Source organism: Danaus plexippus, chromosome 31 (assembly GCF_018135715.1).
Source record: "Danaus plexippus chromosome 31, MEX_DaPlex, whole genome shotgun sequence".
NCBI lineage: Eukaryota > Metazoa > Arthropoda > Insecta > Lepidoptera > Nymphalidae > Danaus > Danaus plexippus.
Genome location: NC_083558.1, coordinates 979592 through 1003805, shown reverse-complemented (window position 1 = coordinate 1003805; position 24214 = coordinate 979592). Strand labels below are relative to the sequence as shown.

Below are 24214 nucleotides of genomic sequence, written 5' to 3'. Positions count from 1 at the left end.
ATCAGCGAAGAAGTTGGAAATATTTACGTTTCTGAAAGAAAATAACAAATAACAATTCAGAATTATTAATAATTAATTCATATAAATTATATAATACTAGTTTATGCCCACGACGACGCCCGCCTGAACATCTGAGTTGCGCTCAGAGGGGTGTATTAAGTGTATTAAAACGATCTATACTGTAACCTGCGTCGCAGGCTTTTTAATTTAAAGCCTACATACAGACAGCGCCATCTGTCGGGGTGACGAGTGAATCTAAACCATCACTGACACACGCGTACATCAAATGTCTTATTTCAATATCATATCCTGTCAAAGTCTTTCATTATAAATAAGAATTTCTATATATATATATATAAGACAAGCCACTTACTGATTGACGGCTCATTTATAGTCATATAATCATTTTATATGAAGAAAATGTACTCGTATTACTATTAACCAAATTTGATAAACGAATTGTTCTGTCAAATCTTTTCATTTAATTGAAATATACAAATATACGGAACGTCCAACATGCTATCAGAGTGAAATTTTTTTGGCTTAGATATGTATCTGATAAAAAAATATTATACGACTTATATTACAAATACCATATTTAACCGAAATTCTGTCTTAAGATGTCTGTACGTAAGAAGATCTAAACTGCGCATTAAATCTAAATTATTAATAATATTCATAACACTATAAACATAATATAAAAAATCATAACAAAGAAAAAATATCTCGATGTTTCTGAACGCATCCTCTTATTTGTCAATTGGTATTGATAATGAAAAATAAAAATACGTCTCGTGGTTTTCACAATGAACACCTTTCACTGACTGGAGGTATCGTCGCAAAATAGAAAAGGGATACAAAAAAAAAGTCTAAGACAATTCGGATGCAATCAATCTTCCCAGATTTATCTCGGATATTAAAATTGCAGAAGAATTTATGCCAGAACAAACAAACAGCTGTGCTGTATCAAAAAAATCCCAGCATATGCATAATTGTACGTCTGATAAATACAATCGCTGTCGCAGCGTATTGCGGGCTCTCGTAACACGATGGCAATAAATCTCAGCAATTGGGTCAGTCTTTCATATTGAAAATAATTATAAAGCTACTTGCACACTGTTGACGTATTCACTTCATTCCTTTTCATACAGCATTGCTTATTGGAAAATGCTTTTGTCTGAGAGCTCAATGAAGGTTGAATTATATTATGTTTTAATTAGAGTTGAAATGCTCTGTGGTTGTTTGCGAGAGTGCACTAGATGGCGTTGTTATATAAAAAATATTTTTCGTAAATAACTTGATGGTCTCAAAGATGTGAGTGGATTTTTTTTTCTCAAAGATACTCTCGATTGACGGTTATCGAAGCTAACACATGCGTATGTGGGTCTAAAGAAAGTCGCGGGGTTAGGACTTGGAAAGCAACAAACTAAAATATTGCGTCACCGATCTTATTCCTGAACTTAAAGTAATTTTAACACTCATATAAATAATTAATTGAAAAAACATGCTTACGGGTTAATTTTTAATCAACGGTTATTCTAGCGCGCGTCAGGCACACAATGAAGCAATCCCCACCACGCATGCCTTACATCATTATCAAAAAGACCTGATATCATACACTCGAGCGATATTTACCATTAGTTAATACCACAAAGAAACTGACTTTCGAATTAAAAAAGTCGCATCAAAATCGGTAAATCCGAAGCATAAAAATACATAAAAGAGAAAAAAATTTAATAGTAATAACACTGCTTGATATTTTTTATCAATTATACTAAATGCAGTATTAGGACAAAGCCTCCAAACTAATTTGAAACTAACTTCCGGTATTCAGCACTCTAGGTTCGATCACGTCGTATTTCGGGTCGTTAGGGAAAGCCTAATTAAAAGTGCCAATCAGCTGAAGTGACATTATGTTAACCAACTTGACGGAAGAGAGGTTCTGTATGAATCAATATTTATATTAAATAAGTGACAGCTTTGGATATAGAGAGCGCGAGGCGACATTTTTTTTTAATGATAAGTATTGCTAAGCACACATTCTACAGCGTCGCTGGGAGTGGGCTAGTGCTGGGATCGTCTAAACAAAGCATTCGTTTGAGTACAGACTAAAAGACATATAGAAACATAAGTAATAACTCAATTATGTTCTTATTAAGATATTCTATATAATAAAAAAATTTAAAAAAAAATTTTTTGTCACATACCTACGCCTTCAATTGGAGTTAATTTACTGTGATGGACAGAGAAAAAAAAACATACATTTAGACTAGCACCAGTTCCAGATGTAACAGGTTTATCTTTTCTGATGAGTTAACTAACTTTAGTTAGCTAACTTTAACTCAAAGGTTAAATCATACGCCTCCAACACTATAATAAACTAAGATTATATACTTATATACTTTTCACGTTTAGATACTTTCAGTTAAGATGCTCTTTTTGATAGTTTATTGCCAGTTTTTGACAATAATTTTATAAACAGCAAACGAAATTACACTATTTATTTGATATAAAGTTTAATATATTATAACATTGAAAGTAATCGATAATTTTCTGTTATTCAATAGTACTATAGAGAGAAAAAAATTTGTGTAGTTATGATATCAAAGGCTTCATTCGTTCTCATTTGTTTTTATATTAAGATTGTTCCTTTGTCAAATTAAAAAACGGATGCTTGTTTAGACATAAACAAATAGTATGAGTTACAATCATTACTATTGTGTATTTACAAGATCTTTTCTTACATATGTTTTGTAACAATTTATTTGGTGATCAAAATTTTTTTGGGAATACGTGATGTAGCAGATCAGCTCACTCTGAATACCATCTCTAGTTCTTAGATCAATCAATCAATCAATCAATGTTATACTCATTAACGGGAAACCTCTAGTAATTCAGTTGCAAAAGTTGCAATCACTTCGTTATTATGTGCTTCATCATCAGCCTATCCGAGCCCACTGCTGAGCAAAGGCCTCTTCTCACATGGAGAAGGTTAGAGCATTAATCACCACGCTCGCTCAAGGCGTTTTTTAAACTTATAATTTGATTATAAGTCCAGGTTTCCTCATGATGTTTTCCTTCACCGTCCGTCAGTGGTGTCTAAATACTCTTACAAAGTACCTATGACTCGGAAAAGATCACATTGGTACTTGCCAGGTTTCGAACCAGCACCCTCATGCACGAGAGGCGAGCCTTTAACCTCCAGTCCACCGCGACTTATAATATGCTTAAATGTACAACGTACAAAGGAAAGATAATTTTAGTAACCTCTACAACCTATACAATATAAAATTGATTCTGAGACATAAGGTATCTCTAAATAGCGTTGATGCTCTCAATGCGCGGACATCAGACAATACGTTTGAAATTCCTTTGCCATGTAAAAGCGAAACTTTCATTTTCATATTTCAACGTTCAAGGGCCAGGGTCCAAGATGGAGGGTCAGATGTTGGGATCAAGCGGGAATTTTCGTGCCAGGCATTTTCTATAATCAAATAGGGTTGGGACAAATAAAAGTTTTGCGAGCACGGGTCCTGTTAACGAACGGAAATAGGTTGTAGTTGAGAATTATGCGCGATGCTCAGTATATTTTAGTGTATTGATCTAAGGAATAATGTTTTGTTTCTTTGCGTAGATTTATTTTAATAATTTTGGGAACAGACAAAGGTTTTTTTTTTTTTTTTTTTTAAATGATTTTATAGACCACAAATACAACTTAAATCCTCTTTGTAAGTTTAAATCATTAATATTTTTCTGTTCTGTGAATTGTTCTTGTGTTAATGGAAGTTGGGTTGTATAAGGAGTGCCGATTCTTCATTTCCGGCTACAGACTAAACCGTTTCTATTATGAAATAGAAAATACTAATCTCTCTCTCTCTCTCTCTCTCTCTTTATATATATATAATTCCTGTATAGATTTTAACGGATTAAGCCTTTGAATCGGCATTTTAAACTGTACAAATTTGTATACAATATTGATTCCACACGAAAAACAACTTTAAAGCAATACATATAAGGTCGACTTCACTTCGACCGCCGGTATTTTTTAATTCGATACGGTATGTTCAAAATTGACGGCTTCCTTCAAGCTACGCCAATGTGCGCTACGAACGTAGCATTGCTACGCATTACGTAGCCAGTGCTACGGAATGGATTGGTAAATATTCTGACAGAAATATTACATAATTTTTTGTGGGTTTTTTCGTGTGTGTGTGTCGTAGTTGCAACCAAAATGATATACCGATTTTGATGCGGCTCTCTTTATATAATGTAAGGCATTTTGCCGTTTTTTCTTGACATGTCCAATAATTTTTTGATATTACTATGCTTTAATTATAATAAACACTTGTTTTTTGTTTTGCTAAACCTTTTTTTATATCAAATAGAATAAATGTTTACTCAAAATACGTTTCAATTTAAGATTTAATTTCGCTTAATATTCAAGTCAGCGTATTTTCGTTATTTGGGATAATTTATATCTAGTCCGTTTGTGAAATGGGAAATTGAATAACAGACATTACGCGAAATACAATGAGGACGGTGAAAATATAGAAAAAAATTAGCATATTGTGTAAATATAAAAATTTTATATCATATACAAAGACCGAGCAGCTGGTTGACACATTATATATATAGCTTTGACCACTAGTCGATTTATTTATAAATAAAAATAAATTAAACTTCTTTAATGTAGCTCATGTCCTCCATTGTTAGATAGCCTATCTGTTTATGAAAGTTCGATCCAAATAAGTCCATCCGTTTAACAACAAGCCTGAACAAACAGGAACACAAAAAGAAATACTCTCGCGTTTATTCCGTGTATATATGTATAGTTAAGTCAAAGGCTGTCATTAATTACAAACATACAGGACAGTTATTTTTATATTTTTATATATAATATAAATTTAAAAGATATTCTCTGTATTAATTGAGAAAATATATATATATATTGTTATTTCTTTGAAAAATGAAAAGCCCGGTTTATTTCCAATCACATTTCAAACTCGCTGTCACATAATATAAATAAACACAATCTCAGACACATATAAAAAACACTCAAATTTAACGCCTGAATTAATCCTAGATAGTTTTAAATAAACATAAATTGAGTTTAAAGTTAATTGGGAAAGTAAAAACTTAGATACTCTTACTTGGATATTAATTTTTTTCTTTAAAATTCAAAGATCACTTATCATACAGAAACAGCGGGCTGTAACAATGCTTAAGCAAAGTAAACATCAGGTATCAAAGGTAACCTACATGTTTTGTTGGAAGCTCGCCAGGTGCCCTAAATAGGGCACAAAGATGGCAGTGGCAGGGTTATGCGGATTGAAAGCTTTCCCACTAAAAATACCACAACTTCGGACGACTGCACTTCCAAAAAAGCGAAATTTTCTGACGATTTTGTCTAACAAAAATTGTATGTGTAGTATTTTATTTACTTGTTGATGTTAAAAAATATGTTTTTAATTAAATAATGCACTTTTACTATCTGATGTAAGGACAGTACATGCTTAACTCGATAAAAAAGATTTAGTTTACAGCCCTGCGAATAAGACTTACGATTAATGTCCTTATAACAGAACTTCCTTTAATGTGATGTTATAATTTACTACACTGTAATTGAGAAAATGTATATATATATATAATCAGATAATTTAATTGGAATTATTTTAAGTCAATAATTAATTATTTTATGATAAATGTTTAATTGAATTAAAAGATATCAGTGTTCTTTTAGTCTCATTTATTTTATTAAAACTGTTATCATTAAAGCTGACGTTATCACGGGCGTAACTTGTCAATATACCCTCAATAATATTCTCCACATATATATATATATATATATAAATTAAATTGTAAGACAGACATTTTCATCTCGTCTGCTTGTTATCATGCTGTAAAGGAACCGAAACGTCGTAATTATTGTTTGAAAATAATAAAACAAGCGTATTATAGGAAACTTAGTGAAATTTATAAAAATGTATGCGCGAGAAAAATCTTTGATATCAATTATAATGAAATTTTCAAATAAAATTCGTAACAATATCTATAGACAGAATTAGAGGAGAATAAAGCTAATAGGAGTATATAATAAATGTTTTCTAAGCCAGATAAACCATAGAATAGATCAGTTGATCTGAATGGTAATTGGCTGAAGGTCATTGACCTCTGAAAAGTACTTTCCACCCCCGGGTAGGGGGGTGGGGCTAAAGCTTGGCGTTATCGAACGTAATTCTATGCTAGGACTGTTACTTTAATAAATAATATTACATGCTCGCATTTATATATATATTATTATAAATATATTTTTAATAATGGCAACATTGATATTAACAACCTACTATTAATGATATACATCATTGTAAAAATAATATATGGCAACTCCATTTTGATGCTAATTAGAATTAAATTAAAATACTTAAGTCAATGACTCTAGTTATAGATTTCTACTGCTGATAGCTGCTATGAAACCTGTTCGTGTACATTTTCACCTGCACAATAATTAAAACAATATTATAGATTAAAAAAAATACTATTCACTATATGCAGTCCACAAACACTAGTGTTAAATAACTTTGACAACTGCTTGTCAAACGTCCAACAGCTGCCAACGTCAACGTCAATGTCAATTTTGACAGCGAATTGTCACAGGAAAGTATTTTTTTTATTCGAACCCGCCGTTAATCTAAAACGATCCCGCCTCTAGTGTTATAAATGCGAGTTTTATGAATGTTACGTGTTTAAATAGGTTTTTGTTTGTTAGCATTTTTCAAATACCTTTCCCTCTTTTTTGTGTCCCAAACATTTTAATGTCATGACTTTTAGGCCACGAAATTAGTTAATTTAACATTACATCTGTCTTAATAAGAATATCAGGAAATATCTCTGTAAATTTAAATACAAAAAAAAGTAAATAGTTTCTTTTATAACATTGTTCAAACCAATTTTATTCAACGCGAATATTATTTGAGAATTAGGACGCACGATTCCACGGATAACAGTTTTTAAACGGCATTGCTCAAAACTTATCCCGGGGCTCGAAGTTTCAGACAATTGCGGTCAAGAATAAAATTGCCGACAAATACCAGAAGCTTCCTCGCTTATTCTTTGATCTCTAAATCTTTGGGGAGCGCAATAGTTTGCCTTTGTTGAATATTTTAATCGTGAATTAAGATTCATTTTATTCAACTTGTAGCCTTTTTAATCATCTGTTGATATTTTTATTAAAAAAACTTCTGTCGTTTACAATACCGACATTGACAGTTGAGTTTTTTTTTGAATAATCAGATTACATTATCGTAAAGCTATTATAGCCACAGATTATAAAATGGATATGATATGTATGTTAATTTAAATCTACCGTATTTTTGTTTTAACCTGTGGTGTTTAAAATACATTTTTTCTTAATATTAAATTAATATAACAAAAAATCGTTTACCCGTCCCATAATTTAACTAAGCGATTCATGTTGAACCATTTTTTAATCCATTTAACTGAAGCTACGTCGATATTAAACGGGTTTTTCAATGCCCCGGTAATTAGTGAAGGCTGACAACAAAGGCCAACTGACACGATGTCATACACTAGAGACGATATGAAAGAGTGAGCAATATGTATGTTTATTATATTCTAGGGACTGATAAAAATAAGCTGGGGTCGTTTAAAAAATAATAATAATAAATAAGTCAAGGCTTTATTATATTAGACAAACTCCTTCGTGTTTCCTCCGCACAGTGCTCAAGATATAATTCGTCCTACAAATAAAAACGTCGACATTGGCATAATACACCACGATTCCGGTGCGATTGAAGCCGTGGCATAAAAAAAAAAATTATATTTATTTTAAAATAAAGCAACAAAATGGCGGAGTTATTGTCGTGACTGTTATAACGATTGTGTTCTGATATAGTTAACTAAATATTTAAATAACGTTTATATCGATAAACGGAAAGATAAACAATTTTTTATTTATTTAAGTTAATGTTTTATATTATTAAGTTTATAGTAAAAATACGAAATATATTAGTATCGATAAACACGCTTCAGAGTACAACACTATGAAGTTATATCTAAGGAAGTGTCTAGATAAAAGTTTTGACGGAATACGACTGTCATAAATTGAACCACAGTGTACCCTTGTCTTATAAGTCTTTGAAGTCAAGCCCAACTTAGGATATTTCGGGTTGAGGGAAGCGAAAATCATTTAATAGATCTATAAAACCCTTAACTTGAAAAGAATTTGAACTTGAACCGTATTTTCTTACCAAATAGTTTAATTGTTATAATTTTATGTACAAATTATAATGTTTTCGCTGTAAATACTAGGAATGAGACGCAACCTCTCATCATTCTATGGATTCACTTGCTGGTGCCGGGTCCATCGCAGGGAGAGGAGCTTCAATAGTGCCTGATGATTAACATTGAATATCCTATACGTAATTTTTTCGATAGTGTTGTAAATCTCGCATATATTTGAGACAATATAAAATATATTATATTGATTTATCATACTTGCATTAACTATTATTTTATTCAAAGTCAGTGTTTTCGTCAGTTTTAACCGAAGTTTAAATATTAATTGGTATGTCAACAGTTATTTTATGTGACAAGTATACCAGAAGCCTGGACTTTTTGTCCATAACTTGAACGCATTCACGTGCTAAATTTAATATATCGTCGTGAGTAATTCTCAGTGATAATAACACCGAATTCCGTCGACAAAATAGATCATTTAAATTATACAAGTTATTTAAACTTGTGTTACTAACATTAACTGTGACAATTTAATACGTATATTGCTTCTGTGGCATGCCGTACTGCGCTAGACTGTTACGTCTCTAGTACGTTTCAGGACATTATCTTCGTTTAGTGTCAACATTGTTGTAATAAAGAGATTTCGACCAAAAACCTCAGCTAATTCCTTAATTGTCACACCAAAACTATTTATTTCTTATTAATTTTTACATCAAATGAGTTTCCATAAATATAACGCGTACATTTTTTGTGGCTACGGATGTTTGTTGCATTTTTCCCTTAAAAATACTTTACCGATTTTAATGAAACTTAGTATCTGTGTAGATATGACATAAGAATAGAATATAGGATGTAATTTGTATCTGAACTCCGTGTTCTATAGGAATGTCAGCAAGAAGGTTGTGTTGCATGAGATAGCGTGACACGCCCTGTATATGCGCTGACGGTTCGTTGTCACATCCTTTATATTAACAAACTTTAAACACTTCTATCTCAGCCCAATGCCAATGGTCATTTGAAAGAATCCGTGGGCAAAAACTAGTTATCTATAAAACATTACGCAGTACAATGTTAGTTGTATTTAGTTGTCTTTTGATTTACTCGTAAGTACATAATTTTTAAATATTCATTTAAATTTAAAAAATCTATAGTTTTTTCACACTTTATATTGTAAGGACATGTTAGGGAGAGGAGCTTGGACGGTGGAGGTGAGCGTTTAACGCGCGCTAGATAGGGACCCCTTAAATCTACACCTGGGTCGCAAGTTCCAGGCACTGTTGAAGCTCCTCTCCCTGCATGGACCCGGCGCCCGCACGGTGAATCCATTGAATGCTGAGAGTTTTAGTCTCTTTATTTATAATTTTTAGGTTACTCGTTAAATAAAATTAGTAAAACTATCAAATGATTTACATACATAGAAGCGTAACTATTCCTTATAGACCTCAATTAATGAAGACGGTCTACTTCCTAAAGGAGTTTAGGATTTGTAAATGAAAAAAACGGTAAACTGTCAGTATTTAGAAATTCCTTTAAAGGCTTCTCATCAAAATGACGTCCTTAAAATACCAGAACAGAAAATGGTGACTACCTACATCTGTAAGTTAAAATAATATATTTGCGGATGTACTTCATATTTTTTTTAATAATTTTAAACGATATAATTCCAGCATTTATGATCATAGCCAGACGAGATGAAAATGTCTGTCTGTATATATATATATATATATATTCTAACTATAAGAGACTATTCCCCTAACAAATCTCAGTATTGAATTATTTAATAGCCAAAATCTCAGTCCATCAAGACTGATAATTGCTGTCCGAATGTCAGATAATTGTCAGCGGACAGCAAAATTTGTGCTGATCAAAGCGATAAGCAGTAAAATCTAGCAGTAATTTTAATGGCAAACGTTATAAATACAGAAAGCAATGAAATCATTGAAAACCGCTCGTTTTAATTTAGTTTATTTGTATCTGGAAAATAATTTACTATTTATATTGAAGCGTCTAAGTCACTCCTTATTTCATCAGCTACCAGACTGTGCATCAACTCGAAATCGGTGCAGCCGTTAAAGATTAGGACACAAACAGACATTCACATAAATAACGTTTAAAATTTCTCTTAAATTTTTAAACTGAGTTCAAATCAACTCCATTTTTAACTATATAATAAATTCTTACGTACGTTTTTGTGATTGAGTTAGCAGTTTTAATAGACTAAGCCTTTATATAAATAAAATATTATTGACATTACAACTTAAGTAAGGAAAATTGGAATCTATTTATTTATTTATTTATTTATCTACAAAGATTAGAAATAGTTACAGAATTAATTACAAAAGAAAAGTGATGCTCAAAGGATAACTTATCTCTTAAAAGAGATCTCTACCAGAAACCCTATTGATAAAGGAAACTGGATGAGAAAGCGTGGTGTAGGTACAATAGAAATAGAGAAGGAGAAATAAATAAATAAAGAGATTTATATATAAGCATACAAAATATATATATATATAATAAAAGAAAATTTAGATATTGTACATACATAGATATATACATAAAATTTACGTTTAAAGGAAACTAGTACATCGCTATATAAAGACCTTTAGTATCTATAGTTTGCAAAAAATGATGCACCCGCCAATAGTTTTGGTAACTTTTTCTTGTATATTACTTACAACAGAGTCTATACATTAACATGCCACAAAAATCTTTCTCATATCGAAAAACGCATATAAATATTTAAAAAAAAAAAAACAAATTTTTGCGTCTCGCGAATTGAGGAGTGACAACTTAGACCAATTGTTACAGAAATTGTAATAACAATTTCAAAAATTAAATAAATTTACATATTTTCATACAAATATATATATATATATAAAATTAAATGTTTTCACGGCAAGTTACGAAGGTTTCTACGTTACGTTATCTCGTATTACAAATTATATGAGCCATGTTCTTTTGTTTGTTTGTTTGTACATTATTGGGGCGTTTCAGTTATTTTTGTATTATATAATAGAAATTAAAACGTTAGCCGATCACGGAGTTCGGTGACGATGACATGAGCTACTCGATAGTACACACCGTTTGTTTTAACTGTGGAGTTACGCCGTAACAAAACCAAGATGGCACCCAAGATGACATAGATATTAGAAAAATAATCTAAAACATTATACCTTTTGTCGTACACTTAAAATGGTTTATTATGAATTTAAATGAATTTTCATTATTTATATAGGACTTGTATAATACATTTAAATGTATAATACATTAATTAAAATACACATTAAATAATTATATCATTAAAAGAACTGTCAACTTAAATAATGTTACGTATACAGAGTTGTACTTAACGCAATTTTTCAGTGACATTTTGTTTGAAGTTCAACTTTTTTCTTTCTTTTAAAACAACAGACAAATGATTTACATTAATATATTTCTATGAATAAATGTATATATATATATTAGGAAATTAAGTCCAGTTGTAGGTTTGTATGTTTATATTTGAGAGGACTTTAGGACAAAGTCGTGGTGGCCTGGAGGTTGAAGGCTCACCTTTCGTGCATGAGGGCGCGGGTTCGAAACCTGGCAAGTACCAATATGATCTTTTCCGAGTCATATGTACTTTGTAAGAGTATTTAGACACCAATGACGAACGGTGAAGGAAAACACTATAAGGAAACCTGGACTTATTATCAAATTATAAGTTTGAAATCGCCAATCCGCCTTGAGCGAGCGCGGTGATTAATGCTCTAACCTTCTCCATGTTGACTTCGGTAGACTGATGATGATGATAGGACAAAATACATTTACAATCTTGGAGCAAAAAAGTATCATGAATTATAACTATAGCCTCTATTATTATAAATAAATATCAATTGCCTTAGTTTAAATCTATTGTGACATATAATAAAATCGTTCACGGGGTCAATTCTGTACATTGAAAAGTAATGAGAATAAATCTCTGTACGGGAGGGTATTCCTAGAAGAAACGGATGCCAAAAATATGATTTTTGAATTTTTTGTCTGTCTGTCTGTCGTACACTTATAACTTAAAAACTACTTTACGTATTTCAGTAAAATTTTATATAGGGGTTGCTGATCACCTGATGCAATATTTAGGGTATCTCTTAACGCGGGAAAATGCCTCATTTCCATGGGAATATTTTTAAACTACTTTGAACCAAAATGTAAAGTTACTTGCATGAACACTTAATGGATTTAATAATGACATGTCGTATTTTATTAATGTACTAATTTCCGAGGGACCAACCATGAGTTGTGTCGGTGTAGATCTGCGTACGTCCTGTTTTTCTCATGACATTTATGTAGTTTTATCTCGAGTGAGCAATGCAAGAAGCCTGTTTGTACTCACTGAAACTGCTAATACGACTTCTAACATTGTTCATGAAGAATTTTTGTAGTAAGGTACTTTTCCACGCGAACAAAGTCGCGGGCACAGCTAGTCTAAAATATGTTCTGATATATTTAAAATTAACTAATACAAAGTAATCAATTCGTTTTATTTAAAATAAAATATATGTGTTTCGCTTATACTAGGTCCTGAACAATAATTTTAATCACAGACAGACGTTAGTAGAGCTAACTGTGTTAAAACTAACTTAATTCAGTTAAACGTTAGATCGATCGTAGTCAGACAAATATATATGTGTTAGTAATTGATATCTTAAACAAATGATAGTCAACCAGGTGTTTTAAGACAATTTTTCGATGATTTTTGTCCTTTCTTATCAATTTTTTTGACTGTGCAAGCATAAAATACACACAGAGACGAGAGAGGTGAACAATATTGTTCGTTGAAATCACAAAATCAGAATTATATGAAGTAATATAATATTTTTATTACTAATTTACTGATACACATGCATATTGTCATAGTATATTTTTTAACAATATCAATCTAATATATATTTTAATCACGATATTAAACCAAATAGACCGACCCAGTTAAATTTATTGCTAAATGATAAGTGGCCAAGTTGAGTTCCTTTTTACGACTTTAGAAATTTTTATCCTCAAAGTTTCTGAATCGTTCAATCTTTGGGGTTACACGATTTGGAAATAGATCATAATTTTGAAGCTTTTATATAAAACGCGTATTTATTTTGTAAAGTTAAATATTTATTGTGTGGGGCGAACGAAGCGTGCGGAGGCCTGGCGATTCAGGTCGATCCACGGAGACGACCTACCAACCTAATGCGCGACTTGAACGAGGTTTTTTTGTCCCATAGCCCAGTTATACGAGGTATTAATAAAAATAAAAATAATATCTGACCACCGATATCAGGTTTAAGGTCGGAAAACCGTAGCCATGTCCAAAAGAACACGCTGAGGACGCTTCTCTAAACTCGCACCGAGAGCTTTTTCCAGCGAAGCGACGAAAAATACGATTATTTATCTTTTACTTGTTAAACATTTATCTTTTACTTATTAAACATTTATCTTTAACTTATTAAACTGATTCAAATACTCTTGAAATAAAGTCTTAATGCTTAATTTTATACGGTTCTAAACGTATTCACGTAGTTTATTATGTTAGTGGGGTTATCGGGTTATGAAGCAACTGTACGGGGAAGTCCAAACTGGTTTTTTCCCTTCCCCAAATTCCACTTTGTCGTATTTTTATACATTTTTTATTAGTGTTTGTTGTTCTACGGCATAACGTTAAGATATTTTACGTATGTATATTTCTTTTAAACATTACATATCTTGTTAATTTTCCTCGTGATTTCCAGTAATGGTATTATAGATTTTTAATTGAGATACATTATTAAGAAAACTAGTTAAATATAAGAATTATGGGAAAATTCAATAGATTCGTGTTTAACGAACACTTTCATATTTATGTGTATCGAATATAAAAAAATAATTTTTATATATTGAATTATGTATACGCGGATTGTATATATGTACATATATATATTTTTTTGGGCAGACAAATAAGAGTTAGTGTTTGACCAACGTACCACAATGTTCAGTAGCAGCGAGAGGTATAACAGCCGAATCTCTCTACAACCTGGTAAAAGACTTGGGCCTGTCAAGAACTAACATCAGTTCATTCTTGGAACGTACTTCAATGATAGCCCTAGTAGGTTCGTTTCTAATTTTGTAAGGCAGAGAGAGGAGCTTGGACGGTGGAGCGTTTAACGTTAGATAGGACCCCTTAAACCTAAACCTGGGTCAAGTCCCAGGCGCTGTTGAAGCTCCTCTCCCTGCAACGATGGACCCGGCACCCGCACGGTGAAGTCATGGAATGCTGAGAGCTTTCGTCTCATATAAGCCAAACTAATATTTTAAATAACTGAAACATTTATAAAAATACATTAATTACGTATTTTCTTACATAATTATTAACGAGAAAAACAGACAAGAAATAATTTAAAAGCCTTTCAGCTAATATATTAGTTAAAATACTGTTGTTTTACAAAAAAAAAAATCCTTCATTATTTTAACTGCCAGTTAAAATTGAGTATGTACGTAAGTTCAGTGCAAACAGAAAATATTCAAAGCAGAATCCTTTGAGTTAACGCTGTGATTTTGAACCGGGAGATAACATCTTTTTGACGGCATAATTTAAACGAATCGCCAAAAAAGGCTTAGCATTTAACTCTGTATTTGAACCTTATATTCCGTTTACTGAGATACCAATAGTTCATACACGAGCCTCTGTGATTAAGCTAATATATTTTGTTCGTAAAATTTCTGAATATTGGACCTGTGTAGTTTTTATTTTACATGATTGTAGATTTTTTAATCTACGGTAGGCGGACGAAGTCACCGGTGGAAGTTAGTAACATCTAACTCAACATCCCGCGACATAATTTTGAGCAGTCCTTCAGATAAATTCCGTCCATTTAAGATTTAATCCGATGACACTATTTTAATATTTAAATGAAACTAATATTTTTCGGATAAACTACGCGGATTTTTATTATTTAAAAAACTACATAATCCCGACGTTTCGGTTACTTTGCAGCAACCGTGATCACGGTATAAAAAAAATTTTAGATCTCATAATATTTTAATATATTTGTTTTAATTAAATGAATATTTTAATTAATATTAAATATCACAATTAAAATGGATATATGTGTAATACCTGTGTATACTCTACAAAATGTATCCTATGGAATATAGAGAGGTTAGCTGATTTACGCCTGTGTCTTAGCCGTCTAGATTGGCAACTTATTCGGGATCACTAATGGGCATTTTTGCGACTCTTCAAGGAGCTGATGTTTGGTCTGCCCAAATTTGACAGCAACCTTCAACACGCGAACTGATTTACGTTTTGTAAAGATAATGCTGCTCTATCGGAGTACACTAATTCCTTACTCCGCAAGGTCCCTGAGCATTTCTAAAATTGCCTTAGCTTTGGACCTAATGATCCCAAAGTTGAGGTACAATGACACCTTAAAAGTTGGCGAAACTTTCCTAAATTATGCACAAATTTATTATGTTAAAAACGACTTCAAAGAAAGTGAAATAAATACAAATCCCGACTACAAACTTGTTACATTTCTGTTAGATTGTACGTTAATTTTTGTCTGAACTTTTTTTACATATTAGATAGGACATTCACTGTGTTCATGTCACCACATTTGTTTATGGCCTATACCTCTATAGTCTATAGATTCCATCAACTACTCCGTAATTCCTATAAGAGTATAGCATTACACGCGTGACAGTTGGATGTCGGGATTTTGACATATGTCAATGTCTCAGAACAGTACATGACATATGTCAAAGTATAAGAAATATTATATCAACAATACTTCGAACTTAAATATATATATTAAGTTATTTATAAAAAATATTAAATAGTGCAAAATCGTTTGAGAATTTCTCTGAAAAATTTTAGCGTTTTGAAATTACTTCGAGATTTCGCGTCGTCATTGTTCGCTGCTCTCGAAAGCAATAAATAAATCGGGCCACGTGTTGCAATCGAAAGGCTATTTCTATTTCCTTCCGGCGGATGTAAAGCCTTCTGTTACGTTGATTTTTTGTCAAATATCACTTTAATAATTCTTTTAAAAACCAAACATGAAATTGCATTTTTGATCATTATATCTTTGGATCGATTGGAAAGAGCTTTTTTTTAACAATATCCTATATCATCATCATCAGCCTATCGGAGCTCACAGCTGATAGACGGCCTTTTCTCACATGGATCGGTTAGAGTATTAATCACCACGCTCGCTCGAGGCAGATTGGCGATTTCAAACTTATAATTTGATTCTAAGTCCAGGTTTCATCACGATGTTTTCCTTCACCGTCCGTCAGTGGTGTCTAAATACTCTTAGAAAGTGCGGGTTCGTAACCCGGCAAGTACAAATATGATTTTTTCCGAGTGCAATTGACACTATTTTCAAATACAGACATGATCTGTTATATATATTTACATATGTACGCAGTTTGTTCTAAATCAAAATTTATACAAAATAAAATTATATGGAGAAGAATTGTTTATTACGTGGGTGAACTAATTTGATTGTCCGTTGGCAAAGTCCAGGAATTTCTCTTGAAGTTTCGTTTAACAGCTAGTTTTTGCCCGCGACTCCGTTCTGAACATCAGAGCTATGTACACACTATGTTAAAACAATACATATAGTGACCTGCGTCGCAGGCTTTTTAATTTAAATAACCTACATACAGACAGCGCCATCTGTCGGGCTGGTTTGTGAATCTGAACCAGTAACGACACACACGTACAGTGACTCACAGATATGATATGTTCTGGATTCTGATATCAAATACATGGTTTTACTATAAATTATTGTAAATCTGACAGTGCATGTTTTACAATCGAGCTTTAATTATAACGATATCGATAAAACTTAAGATTTTAATAGATATAGTTCTGGATTAGGATGGTCTTGACGTGTCAAAACTAAGCAGGAACAAATTTCCGAACGTTAATCAAATGTAATCACTATGTTTTACCAAGTCTTCATGACTACATACCAAGGGTTTCACTTTTCATTCGTAAGCATTTGCATATTAATGTATTCATAACCGTCAATTCTGCGTGTAGTGTGACGCAAAACTTATAGTAAGTTTACAGAATAACAAACAATCAAATACGGAGTTCGTAATTTAAATACAGCTCAACAAAATGGCGTCGGCTAGACCACAATAAGGGCCAATCAAAACATTTTAACTATAAGATAACGAATAAAAAACAAATTTTAATAACAAAAATGGTAAATATTTTGTAGGTTAACGTTTTTGAAATGTATTTCACTAATTTCACCCGCGGCTACGTCTGTGTTGATCCCGTAACAGTTACCGTAACGTGAGACCAATATTATATTAACATTCGTGTAATAGGACTTAAATAATTTTACAATTAACGCATAATGAAATATTTTGTTGACATAAAGCCTCAGTAAACTCATTTACGTAAGTAAGGTTCGCAAACACAAAGTAACATTGTACGTATGGATGTCTTGTTTGTTACTAGTTCACGCAAAAACTACTGAATGGATTTTGATAAAATTTCACCGTAACGTAGCTTAGATATCAGAATGAGATATGAACTATAATTTATCCCTAAATTCAATAAACTTCAATCATAATAATCACAGTTGTATCCTGCAGTTGCAAATATTGTATCAGCACACCGTCTCTCCGAGTCTAATTTGTTATCTGTGGGCACGGAACAAATAAAAACAACAAGCATGATTTCAGATTATAATTTTATTTGATGTCATGTAATATTTTTTTTAATTCTTGCATGCCATTGTATATAGTGGAGAAATATATCGCGTGCTTAGACAAATTAAAACGAACCCTTGTTTTGTTGTGTAAAAATTATATTATGTATTACGTGTGACATTTTAAATAGAAATGACATATTTTTTTTTTGTTTTGTTATCTTTCTTTCCGACCCTGCAATGTATAAAACTGATTTCAATTTATAATTAGGGTATTTTTAATGTCTAAACTGTTTCGTTGTAGCTAATATTAGAGTCCCCTTAATGTGATTCGAGGAAGAATTTGTTAAATTTATCCGCTTTTTGCCTTATTACCACTGAATAACTAAACGGAATTCTTAACACGAACTGACAAGACTATGCAATAGCTTTTGTTGAAGTAACAACGAAAAGAAATTAAAAAAAAAAACATTTTAACTATGAGTAGGTACACCATAGACTATACCTAGTATATAATTCCTCTCAATATTATGCCAGCTGATTAAAAATCTCTACTGCATCCATGGTTCAGTAATTTAAGATAATATTTCCTTTACATTATCCACGAATGCTTAAAATATACGACAAAAGTAATTTAATTTTATTTTGCAGTTAATATAATAAACGCATTCAGGACATTACTCTTTTAACAAACGTCCTAATTTATTAATAGTTTAATTCAATAGTTTTGATAAAAACCTATTTTGTTTGGCATAATAATATATTCCCTTATCTTTTACACGCGCCATAATTAAGCAATACATTTTAAATGTAGTGTGGCGAAACAAAGAAACGCTTAGTGCGCATGCGCGGTTAGAGCGGGACGGGCGACCGGTCGAATCTCATAAGGGTGCACGGGTGCGAGTGGGATGGAGCATCTTATGAATTCGCACCAAGCTATGGCCGATTTGCCTCAAAGTAGATTCTCTCTAAGTTTAAACTAACCATAATTAATATATATACTAGTGTTTTTTCTTGAGTTTACTTGGATAATAAAGGTCTTTATTTATATTAAAATGCAAAACGAGTTTTTTATACACATATATTACAATATTTCTCGTGCGTAGTAGAAATAATAATAATTTTACCAGCTCTAGAATCTCACGTTCTCTACACAGGATTAATATTTTACTAAGTTGTTCAAAAATTCCTAAGAATTTCGGGTTTCAACTTAACTATTTATTTGTAATAACACAAAACATGAAAAACAATATTAAAATATGTCGTGACGAAAACAAAGGCTGTAAGGAATCAAGTTAATTATAACATAATAACTATAAAACTATTCGTATCAAGTTTGAAACAACTGGTAATAATCTTTCATCAGCAACGAAAACCTTGTAACTGTAAGTATATGCGAGGGCTACACAATGACTTAGCAATAGTGGTCTTAGTATAAGGAGCAATAACACGTTGATACTGTTATTAAAAAACTGTTACCGCTCCGTATATGGTATCGAAACTGGTGGTAATTGGTAAGAAAATATATATCTATTAAATATAAAACGATAACCGAAGAAATCTTCCTTAATAATATTATTGCTGTGCCATAAACGATGTGATTTATACCAATCTATTTGTGTAACAGATAATATATAAATTTAATTCAAAACGAAATCTATTTTGGATTATTTTTTTTGGCAACTAAACTTAGTTACGCAAACGGTGATAGTGGAAGTACGAAAGTGAACTTGTTAAGTCTTAATTAATACCTCTATAAGAGATTTAAAAATACATTATTACCACTCTCTCTCTCTCTCTCTCTCTCTCTCTCTCTCCTAGGCATTTATTATTCCCGTCGCGTGGTGTTGTCTGCCTTCTTTATTCTTCTTCCACTTCGCTCTATCGAACGCTTCGCACTCGGATTGCAGGAAATCATGTCTTTTTTTATCAAATCTGTCCACCTTGCTTTCGGTCGTCCTCTAGGTCTGGATCCTGGGATGTTCAGATTGGTTGTCACATTGCCCACATAATCCGCAGGTCTTCTCTTTACGTGTCCAAACCACCGAAGTCTGGTTTCTTGTAGCTTATCGACGATGTCACGGACGCGGAGACTGCCACGGATGTATTCCTTCCTCGTCACACCGCATATCCACCGGAGCATCTTCATCTCTGCGACTTGGATGGTATGGACTTGACCTGGCGTAACGGCCTACGTTTCACTTTCGTAGGTAAGGACTGGTCTGGTCATGCTTCGAACAATAAGCCCTTAAGTTTAACGGGCAGTCATTTGTCGCGGGTCACACCAGTTACTTCCCTCAATTTCAGCCAAGCTGCCGCAATTCTACATATGTTTCCGAAATATCTGTATCCGTCACATTTAGTAACTTGCTGGCCTTACTGGAGGGTTATTAGTGCTGTTTGGGTCATTACCCACAATGTAATGGGTTTTAGAATCACTCAACAACGGACCGCTTGTCTGAGGCTGTCGCTTCCACTCCCCTAAAGCATGATCAAGTTCGTCTCTGGAAGTTGGACAGGGAGCCACATCATCGGCATAGATAAATGTCGCCGGCACCAGGGCTTGAACATTTTCTGTAAGGGCATCCGTAACCAAGCAGAAGAGATATGGATTAGGTACAGAACCCTGGTGGAGGCCTGTGACTGCTATCGGTTTTGTACGTCCTACAGATGTTCTGATTGTTGAAGTTGCGTGATGATGGCTAGGATTTTTACGTACCTTTCTGGGATATTTTTCTTGCGAAGACTCCACCAGATTGTTGGTCGAGGTACGCGATCGAATGCCTTTCCCATGTCTAAGAATGCAATATACACCAGCTTACATTTGGCTCTAAATTCCTGCAAGATCATATTTACTGAGAACATCGGGTCCACGGTTGACAGGCCAGGAACAAAACCATACTTGTTGGTTGAGTAATGAGCTCTCCAATCTTATTCAGGCATCAGGTTCGTACAGTTTCATTGTGTGACATATCCACGTCATTGCCCTAAAGTTGTCACATTCATGTCTACTACCTTTGCTTTGTAGAAAGGAACAACTGTACTAAGCCTCCATGCGTCTGGTATTCGCGACGTATCCATAACTTTCATGAACAGTGTGTGAGGATTAATATTAAATTTTCGCCAAAACATTCCCAGGCTTCTATGGGAATGCCATCTCGGCCAGGTGCTTTGGTTGACATCTTTTTGAAGGCTTCGTTTACTTCCTGTGGTGTTATTAGTGGTATTAGATTTAAGTTTTTCTCCATGTGAGAAAGGTCCACAGTCGCGTCTTAGTATTTAAAAGTTGGTCGTAATACGTATGCTATGCTGTCAGTATTTCTTGATCTTTGTACAACGTAGTTCCACCTTGGCCTTTGATAATGCGTGTCCTAGTCGAATCTTGTACAGTCTTATTACAAGCCTTTGAAAGCTTGTAACTTTCGATATGTCCCTCTCTACTTGCCAGCTTGGTATAAAGTGTTCCTAATGTATTTCTTCTCCAATGAATACAGCTTCCTTTGCTTTTTTCTTCGCGATCTTGTGAACTTCTCTATCGTTTCGTAACCTGTTGGACTGCCAAGCTATAAACGCTCGCTTACCACTTGCAGTGCAATTTGTACTGATGCAGCCCACCACCACGTTTCGTTAGCTGTTCTCATACCTTGCTTTGTACGGTCTAAGATTTTGTTTGCCGCTTTCATCATTTAAGAGTAGCAATGTTCCTACATTGAGTTAACATCTTCGTCCATATTTATAGCCAAAATTCTAGTTCTTTTTTAAACTGTTCAGCCTTTTCACCCTTCAGTTGCATTTAATATTATTATTAACCATTAATATCTTTATTTTTTGTTTCAGATTGCAACAGTTCGAAGATAAGAGAATGTTCAGGTCTGATAACATTATATATACATACATATTAATGACATCATTTCCGTCCAAAATTCTTCTAAAACACACCTCCGTGTTATCCATAACATTATTTTGAAATGATAACTTTGTAAATCTATATGAGAATTGAATTTATGAACGTGGATTTTAACATTAACAAATTTTATATTGAGATGAAGTGTATAAAGATATTATTTATACACAATGCGATATTTAAATATTAAATTATATAAAATATACATCACACACACTACCATGACTCACACACACATATAATACATCAATCCGTGAACATTCCTCAATGTGTGTGTCGTCACTGAATGTTAATATAACTATTGAATAGAAATAATCTATTAACTATGATCATTGGAGTTATTCTTTGATAAAATTTCAATACATTTTTCTATATTTTTATTAATACACGTACGTTTAATAAATACAGCACATGTTATTGTACTGTGTAAGAATTTATATCCTCAAATCGGTTACCAATTTAATATAAATATTCTATGTCGCACGTTGTGTTGGTGTAGACGTCTCTTACGACAATTGTTTATAGAGCTTTGATGTGCGTTTGTATGTTTTTGCAGAATTCACTTTTGATGTTCCTTCAATCTGTCATAAAAAAAATAAATTTTATCTCGCTGATGTTAAGAAAATAGTATGCATTGAAAAAGGAGGTTAATATAGGAGCCGACAGCCTTCTCGTATCGAAAATATTCCTTTTCGTGTATTCGTTCATTGTAATTGTTTTCAAACTACCCACTTCACCGATGTTAATAATTTTATTAATACATCAGGTGATTAGTTTTTTTTCAAGTACCCACAATTGTAATACAGAATTTACCATATAAAAGTCCAAGCATAATCGTACTGAATTCATTCTACATTGGTCGCTCTTAGGAGCCACAGTGGTAGAATCTCTGTTATACAATTCTTGACATTCATTGTAAGAATATGTAAGCAATAAACAAGTATCATTTTGAGTAAAGACTATCTTTGCTTCAAAATGGAAGCCTGTCCATCGTCATCCGTACTTAACGCCCAGACTCGAAAGCCTTTTAAAGGACTAGGGTCTTGGCCAAGTTCCACGAGGATCCCCTCGCTCTCACATATAAAAAAAAATCGAGAGAAATTTACTGGAATATACACGAAATAGCGTAATTAATTTCAACCGACAGATAAAAAATAGCGTAATACGTAAATATGTAGGAATTAATTCACATTTTAAATGGATTTAATTGAACAACATGAATGTGGGCACATCTAGGGAATTGTTCGTTTCTGTTTAAAAAAAAGGCTTTTCATTTAAAAGAGAAAAAACACAAAAAAAAAATTGCGCCTTTCAAACATTCTGTTTGTTCTTCAAAGGAAGGCTTCCAATGCAAATAAAGCCTAAGTGCCGATTCAAAAGGCTGTACGTACCCCGGATTCGGGTTAACTAGCCTCGTAACTCGTCTTTGACCACATTTTTAAAGCGACACGCTGTTAAATATATATATATATGTTTTACACTCGTATTCTTACTTACAGACGACAACTGCTGAATCGTTTGCGATAAAATCGTATATTTAGAATAGTTTGTAGAGCTAAAAGCCTTCTTAATAGCTGATAAGAAATAACTCATAACTGAAAATGTTTCAACACTAGTAATATACTATTGTTTTACTCGCCACAATCAAAATATACACTAACAAAATCGATAGTGGTCGGTTTTGTTAGAAAAAATATTTATTTACTAAGTACACAACCGCTATTTTAATGTAAGTGGTATTTTTTTTATATAAACGGCGGAATTTATTAAATTATTTAACTTTAAATATTAATATAGTTAAAGTTACTATCAAGTTAAATAAACAACGACTGTCAATTTTGAAATAGACAAAAATGAATTTAACAGCTTTGAACAATGTCTCATTTAGCTCAACAGCTTCCGTTAATTTGTTAAAAGACGTAAAGAAATAAGTCTCATTAGTAGTATATTTCTGAAGGTATCCCATGTCTCCTGGTTTGTAGCTATAACCCCTTATGAAGCTTTTTATTTCCTTATCATGAAAAGCATCTCATTTCCGTCTCCTGGTTTCTGGCTATACCCCGTGATTTCACTAAAATCGAACCAGCCGTTCCCGACTTTAATAGTGTGTCCGACACAGATGCCTTCATATATATATGGAGATTATTTGTATGGTTGTAGAAAAAATTAAAATTAAATTTACTATAAATAATGAAAGTTTGTGTTCAAAAAAATTTTCATTTCCACAAAGCAAAAATATAATCCCCTTAGAAAAGTCACAGTGAAAACTAAAGCCGGCACAACGGCATCGAACACGTCACTATACTAAAATATAAAATTTTCTCGCGAATGTCAACACATTTTCTCGCTCGGAACGAAAAGATAAAAGATAATATAATCATTA

At 32.7% G+C, this 24214-nt stretch overlaps 1 protein-coding gene across 1 annotated transcript in view; it reads left to right on the top strand.

Annotated features, from left to right (window-relative positions):
* Positions 1–24214, top strand: part of LOC116778358 (cytotoxic granule associated RNA binding protein TIA1) — a 78939-nt gene that overhangs the window by 13161 nt on the left and 41564 nt on the right. The window contains exon 2 of the mRNA XM_061525873.1: positions 21765–21797. The gene's annotated coding sequence lies outside the window, so the exon portion shown is untranslated. The remainder of the gene's footprint in view (positions 1–21764; positions 21798–24214) is intronic.